Raw genomic sequence first — 8,335 nt, 5'->3', positions numbered from 1 at the left:
TAGGCTTGATGATGCCGTATCTCTTGTTTCCAAAACGTAACTGTACAGTTGTTAATTCTTTTCAATTTACAAATTTAATGCAATTCCTGTTGAACTCAAAATAAAATCATTAAAAACCTTGACAGTATGATTTAAAATTCATCTGAATACTAAATATTCAAAACAGGTCAGAAAATTTTTATAAAAGCCTTGTGCGGGAGTGGGAATTGCCCTGTAATTTTTAAATGCATGATGTTACATTACTTGAAGTTGTAGTCATAGACAGGAATAGATGACTACACCAATGAAACAAAACAGTAAGTTCCAAATGGACTTACGTAGATCTAATAGCTTAGTAAACAACGTATTTCAAATTAGTGGAGAAAGTCCAAAAAATGATTTGGGGACAACTAACCAATTATTTGGAAAAAATGTCTTTGATTTCAATCTCCTATTATAATGAAAACATAAAAGTGATGTCAGAAAATATAGATAACTACCTACTGGAATACGTCCTTGAGTTAATGAACAACTTTCTAAGCATGAACTAAGGATATAAATACAGATCTCCCTCAACTTACAGTGGGATTATGTTGGTAAACTCATTGTAAGTCGAAAATAACATAGGTGAAAATGCATTTTTTAAAGATTATTTATTTTGAAAGAGAGAGAGAGAGAGAAAACGCAGTGGCGGGGGAGGGGGGCAGAGAGCGCCTTCTCAAGAAGGCTCTGCACTATCAGTGCAGAGCTCAGTGCGCAGCTCAATCCCACAAACCATGAGATTATGACAGGAGCTGAAATCAAGAGTCTGACACTCAACCGACTGAGCCACCCAGGTGCCCCGAAATTGCACTGAATATACCTAGCCTACCAAACATCACAGCTTAGCCCTACGTTAAACCTGCTCAGAACACTTACATTAGCTTACCTTTGGGCAAATCATTGAACACAAAGCCTGTTTCATAATTATGTGTTGACTGTTTCACGTAACTTCTTGAATATTGTACTGAAAAGGAAAAACAAAATGGGTGCCGAATGGTTGTCGGTATGTCCCAAGTCTCATGCTGTCTGGGAGCCGAGGCTGCTGCCCAGCACCATGAGAGAGTTCGCCTGCAAATTACTAGCCAGGGGAAAGGACTCAGCTTAAAATCTTGAAATACATTTTCTACTGAACGCCTGTTGCTTTCAGAGCACCGTAAAGTTGAAAAATCTTGAGTTGAACCGTGGTAAGTTGGGACAGTCTGTTTGGACCAATGTGACTATATAAATCTGAAAACCACTGTATGGCAGACTGTGTAAATTTGCTCGCCCAATCCCATCTTCCCTTCACCTTTGCGAGCCCTCATTTGCTACTGGGAGTGGCCATGTGACCAGTTCTGGCCAATGGACATAAGCAAGAGTCAGCGGGTGTCGTCTCTTCCTCCACCCTTCCCCCTTCTGCCTACAACACAGGTCTGGTGGCTACTGCTGCAGCCGCCTATTTATTAGTGATGATCAGACAAGCAGAAGACAGCCAAGAGGGGGCAGGAGTTGTCACCAAATTAATTCCAAAGTCAAATTCATTCCTTAGTGAGTCTGAGCTTAAGACAAAACACCCCATTTCCATAAAAGGCAAATAAAAAACTGGGAAAAAATATTTGCATGTATATCAGAAAAGTTAATATCCCTATTAATATAAAGACTTCTACAATAAATAAGAGATAGATAATCCAATAAAAAAAATGGGCCATGAATATGAATAGGAAGATACAAATAAAATCAAATGCCTAATAAATTCATGGAAAAATTTTCAGTTTCACTACTATCAGAAAAATATAAACTAAAATAATGACCTAATGATTTATCACCTATAAAAATTGGCAAACACTGGAACAATTATAATATTTTCTGGAAAGCAATGTGGCAAAATATATCAAAAGTCTTGGAGTGTCCATGCCCTTTGGGAAGAGAAACGTGCAGAGAAATGGTTAATGAGGTGCGGATATTTGCTGCCAGTCTGTCTCCTGTAGGGCCTGTTGATAATTTAGAAACGATGGAGGGGCTCCTGGGTGGTGCATTCGGTTCAGTAGCCGACTTGGGACTTTGGCTCAGGTCATGATCTCACGGTTTGTGAGTTCGAGTCCCGTGACTGGCTCTGTGCTGACATTGCGGGGGCTGCTTGGGACTCTCTCTCTACACCCTCCTTCCCTTTCCCTGATCATGCTCACTCTCTCTTTCAAAATAAATAAACCAAAAAAATGATGGAAATGGCAGAAATGTGGTATAATAGAGTTCTGGTTAAATAAAGTATAGGATTGCACACTTAAAAAAATATGTACCCATTAACCTGCTGTGGAGGTATATTTGTCAACACACAAAGATGTTCATTATTTATTTTTAAGTGAAGTCAAAAAACAGCTCAGTAAAACATTTCTATTTTTGTTAATATGTATGTATATTTGTGTGTGTGGAAAATGGCACGGGAGAAAATAAATCAAGGTATTAATGTCATCCCTGGGCTTGGCCCACTTTTTCGGATTATTTTTTTAATAAACATATTGAAATAAGAAATAAGAAAATCATTACTATAAAAACATTTCTTGATGAGCACAGAGTTGGAACAGGGGGGGTTAGAAGCATAGATTATCTAATGGTATCTGGCTGAGAAAAGCCAAGGTGTTTGTCTCACTAGAAGGATATTAGAACATTCTGAGTTATTTGAACTTGTGGCTCTGCAAGCTAATTCACCAAGCATAGTTGATCCCGTTTCTATGATTCTCCGTTTCCTGGCTTCTTCTGGCTGATATATTTTTACTTTAGGTAGTTTAATATGTTCAGTCCAGCTAAAGCCAAGCCTTATGGTTCTAAGGTCTTTCAACTTACAAGGTGACTCTACCTTTCTCTGTTCTGATCCAGGACATGTGATTTAAAGCTGAACTCGCTGTGGGGCACCTGGGGGTCTCAGTCAGATAAGTGTCCAACCTCGGCTCAGGTCATGACCTCCTGGTTCGTGGGTTCCAGCCCCGCGTTGGGCTCTGTGCTGATAGCGCAGAGCCTGGAGGCTGCTTCGAATTCTGTGTCTCCCTTTCTCACTCTGCCTCTCCTCTGCTTGAGCTCTGTCTCTGTCTTTCTCAAAAATAAACATTAAAAAAAATAAAGTTGAACTCTCTGAGACTAATAGTATTTCCCTGATTTCCAAGATTTGGGGCAGGGGAGAGGTGAGGGTATACCTCATGGTGGCCCCTAAATATTGGCCAAGGGGTAAGTGTTGGGTTCCTCTTGAAAGACAATTAGAAAGACTTTGCCTTCAAGGGAGAGAGCGCTGAGAAGGCAGAGAGGGCAATGAGAGCAGGATCTTCTGACAGCTTGACTCTGTGAACTCCTGCGCTGACTTCTAACTTCTCCTTTTCCATATTTCTTAGCGCCAGCCATGTATGCTACAAGCAAAGGGAAGACATTCCCTTTACTGTATTTCTCCACTTCACTTCCAAGTTAATACTAAAAATGGCTATTTCCCTAAGGCAATTATCATCATGACCTTGCAAAAGCTACATGCGCCAATTGGAAATTCTGTAGAGTTTCTTTTTTAATGATGGCAAATATTTTATTAAACTAAGAGCATGACTGAGAGGGAAGTAGGCTGCATGGAAAAATATTGAAATTTATTATAATTACCTCTATCAACCAGAGTCCCAGCAGGCGGTAAGAAACCTCTCAGGTAGCTCAACAGAAGATTCATTAATGAAGGGATTCTGTGAAGAGGACTGGGCAGGGTTATGGGACCACTAAGAGAGGTCAAGGTCCCCAAAGACAGCAACAGTAGGAAGCTGTTCTAAGCCCTGGGCATGGGGGGAAATGGGTGAGATTTGGAGGCAGGCAGAAAACACTCTCCCTGAAGGGAGATGCGGTCGTAGAAGCATGATGCCACTCCCAGAACAAGGCATCAAAGCATGAAGAGAACAGAAGAAACTTCCCTGCTTCCTGCCCTGCCCTCCATCGTCCTCTGGTACCACCCCTGGGCCACATCCGGCAGATGTCAGCTGAAAGGAGCTCCATGTAAGCTCTTGGGAGCACAAAGAAGGCAAGAAGGGTGAGGAATGTATCTGAGTGCACTAGTGGTGAATGACCAGCTCATTCTCTGAAGGAGCGTTTTGTTCTTTGAAAGGAGATAACACATAAAGGACAGTTTTGGCAATGCTTGGCTATGGTTCTTCAAGGTTCATCTACGTATGGTTTCAGGAATGTATCATTTTCAAGAGATTAAAACACACACACACACACACACACACAAACAAACAAACAAACCCCAACTCAGGGTCAGTGGAGTCTCAGAAGAGAAATATACCATTATGGACTGATTGTGTCCCCTCAAAATTTATATGTTGAAATCCTAACCCCCACAAGGAGGGTATTTGGAGGTGCAGCCTTTGGGAGGTAATTAGGTTTTGATGATGTCATGAGGGTGGGACCCTCAGGATGGGATGAGTTTCCTTATCAGAGGATGAAGAGACCAGAGCTTGCTCTCTCTCTCTCCCTCTCTCTGTCATTCAGACACAGCCTGTGAGTCAGGAAGAGAATCCTCACCAGAATCTGACCATGCTGGCACCCCGGTCTTGGACTTCTAGCTTTCGGAACTGTGAGGAAGGTTTTGAGCTGAGAGGAAGGTTCTGAGCTGACTAGGACACATACCTAAAAAGTGCAGATATTGAAGACAGTACTGGCTGTCGATTATCAAGCACACTCTCTGTGCTGGGCATTGCATTGGGTGCTGTACCTGAATGAGTTTGTTTAAGCCCCACACCAGTGTGGTAGGTATTATTATCTCTGTTTGACAGAGGAGGAAACTGTTGTCCGAGGAATTGCTCCTCTCTTACTTCAGGTCACTTTGCCAGTCAGGGCAGAAGCCTTCTAACTCTGAGGGCAGACTGCTGGACCCTGAAGCTGGGGCTGCCACCAAGTGGGTCCCACTGTGCAAATGCCCAGGGTGCAGAGGGCAGCTGATGGGGTCCTCAACCACAGGGGAGGCTGTGTGGATCTTGGAGATGACTTGGGGTCCAGCAGCATGCTTACATATTCACTGGTTTCTCTCACGGGGATGACAGTAGGAACCTGGTGGCTCGTGTTCATCACTGTATCTGCACTCCCCGGTACACAGTAAGTGCTCAATGATGCTTCTAAAGTGAATATGTGATTGGCACCTGATAGAATCAATGTTTGTAACTTACAATCTTTAACCCGGTCACTTTGTGGTGACTTTCCTCAACAGGAGGCCTCCCTGTTTTTAGATCAGCGGTTTATAGGTGCATCTGAGCAGAGAGAGAGGTTGCCACATCAGGTCTGGATTAGCAAGGTGCAGTGGAGAAGGCTCTGCTAAGGCACCATGAAGGGATACGCAGCGGAGTTGGCATCACCAGCACAGTCACAGAACCAGGAGGTGTGGACATGTGTGCAGAACCAGTTATCTACCAGTGAAATGTCTTTAAGAGGTGGGGTCTGGCCACTGGGGAAGATGAAAAGAATTAAAATCCAAACAGGCTGTGAGGGATTGGGGAAAGCTAACTGAAATCTTAACGGAGATGCAAGTTTCCATTGTGCCCCATCAGGTAGTAATGTTGAAGGAAGTTTTGGAAGATTATGCCATCACCTGAACCCAGGTGGTGAGGGCTTTAAGATTAACACCCAAGGCAAGATGAAGACTTGGAGTCCTTTGTTGTCCGACTCCAAGAAAGGCTCACAGGTCCATCTTTGATGCAGGCAGGACTCTCTGGGATAAACGCAGCCTTCTTGAGGACTCAGCTGCCTGGCTAGTAGTGTTTCCAACACCTTGAGAAGATAGCTCAAGTCATTTTGGGTGATGAAATTGTTTCTTCAATGGGTGAACTGTATTTCTAGCCCTCGGAATGTTTAGAGTTAGATGTTGAAGTAAATCAAACCATAATATTCATACTTTTGTGTAGATCAGGAATACATTTGAAATCATTGAGAAAATCTGGATGTACTTGGATTTCATTGTAATTAGAGAATTGGGCATATTGGAACACAGACAGAGTAGCCTTGGGATTCCAATTTAAAATGTTTAATTAAGTAATTGATCTTAGGCTTGTGATTTATATAAAGCACAAAAATTTGATTAAATTTATAAACAGTGTTTGAAAGTTTAAGTGAACTGGAGAGTCACAGCATTTATAGGTTTAATTTATTAGATTGATTACAGTTGTATAAGAACTTGGAAAGGCTTTGCTGCTTAGGGTAGATATCTGAAGCAGTTCAAAAGAAAATTGACTATGTTAAATGTGTAACTGCAGCCTAGCATATTTGTAGATGGGAGTGATTGTTTAAGGGAATTTAGTCTGTTCAACTTGATAGAATCGGTCACTAATGAAAGAAAAAATAAAATTATTCATGTTTTACTAGATGTATACATTATCTAAGAGTTGTCATATGAGCTTGGAGGCCCAAAGAAAACTCAGTTTGAAAATCTGGCATGACTTTCTCCTTTCCGGTCCCCTAAAGCCTTTGCACAAGAGGCTCGGGGGTCCCTGTGTCTTTGTGAGATTGGTGGAGAGGCTGCCCACGCAGCCTTGGGGACGAGCACTGAGATGTGCTTCTGCCTCTCTAGAAGGAAACAGAACTCACCCTACTTAAAAGATCAAAAGGAGACCTGGCTCTGCCTCTCGGGCAGGTGCACTGCCAGAAAGCCACACACGTTCTTCCAAAAAAAAAAAAAAAAAAAAAAAAAAAAGAAGGCCTCAGAGACAGGGGCCAGAATGGGATAAAACCAGACCGCACTTGACAGAGCACAAGAGACCCCCCACTGACCCCCAAAGTTTGTCTAACTTAAATCAGCCTATAGCTCCTGAGACTCATGAGTGAGTTCTTCCACAAGATTTTTGTTAAGACTGGAAGATCTATTTCAGACAGAGGAAATGATATTATCAAAGACTCAGAAATATGTTTGGGCCTCTTCTGGGAAAGCTCCCTTATTCTCCCGGGTTAAGACAGAACATCTTTTCCATATTCCTGAAGTGCAGTTACCCCACCTTCACACATCCCTTCCCTGCACGGTCTTGGGATCATTGGTTGTCAGGTTTCTCTTCCCTTCTAGGCCAAGAACGCCTTGAGGGCAAGAACTACATCTTTGTACTCCCGGGTCCTTGTCCAGTCGCAGGTATGCAGCAGACACTGAGTAGATGCCTGCTGTGTGACTAAAGAAATACTCCAGGCGTGGGAGATTATGGATTCGTACGTGCAAAAGACACGGAGAATCGACCCTCAGTACCTATTTCAGTCTCCTTCTAACGGCCTTCCTGTATTGAGAAGGCTAAAAAGCCAAAGTTACACTCCCAGACTCCCATGCAACCAGTTTTATGAATGTGGATTATATTCTGCCAAATTGATGTACTCCTCTGACGTGCTAAGAAGATGGAAACCATATTTCCCACCTGAGTTATTGGTGTTGGCAAGCAAGGTCGTGGATAAACTGGGTTCATTTCCAAGGGTCCAGTTACTAGTGTTAGAAGTTTTGAGTACCTTTGCAGTGTGGCTGGTGGCTCCTTGATATCTGGATTGCAGCTGTGAAGGGTATTTTTGAACTTAACACTTCCGGGGCAGACTCTTGCACTCCACCTGCCTGATAGTGGCAGAGGTAGACGTCCACTGGCAATACTCATGAACAGTCTTGCTCTGAGAGTCATTTCTGGAGGTCAGCCTGTAGAAGGCTTCTTCAGCCTCCAAATAATTCTGTAATCCCTGGTTTCCCTGTATTAAATGTCTTTCTGCTCAAGAAAACTGTAGTGGTTTCTGCCTCCTTCCTCTGAACTCTGACTGACCTAATGGAAAGGGGAGAGGGACCAAGTTGGAGGAAAATTCAAAGGAAGGCTCGATACGACTTGATGATATGGTGTGGAGAATGAGGGAGATAAGGCAATGAAAGGAACCAGGAAAGGTAGTTGGCAGTGAGACGCACCACAAATCCAGATATGTGGGGTAGGTGGGTAGTTCAGTTTTAGACTGCATTCACCATGCTAATGGATCACATAAGTACAGGTGTCTGTGGAAGGATCAGGGAATGAAACCCGGGAAAAAGTTAGAATTAAAAGTGTGTATGGGGAGGTCGTCTCCCTGAAAAAGACATTGTAGAGAATATAACTGAGAGACATTTTTAATTTGTTTTTACACTTTTAAAATGGAAGCATAATATACAGTAAAGGGCACACATCTTACGAACTCAGGTCAATGAATTTTTAGAGTAGACACAAATGAGTAGATCAAAATATGAAACATTTCTTGCACCCAGAAACCTCCTTCATGCTTCCTTCAGCCAAAAACGCTTCCAAAGGTAACCATTATTCTGATTACTGTCACTGCAGAGTTTTCC

The sequence above is a fragment of the Hyaena hyaena genome, unplaced genomic scaffold, assembly GCF_003009895.1.
Source record: "Hyaena hyaena isolate Hyena2069 unplaced genomic scaffold, ASM300989v1 scaffold_81, whole genome shotgun sequence".
Classification (NCBI taxonomy): Eukaryota; Metazoa; Chordata; class Mammalia; order Carnivora; family Hyaenidae; genus Hyaena; species Hyaena hyaena.
The sequence above is the reverse complement of the archived record's forward strand: the minus strand, read 5'-3'. Positions refer to the sequence as shown.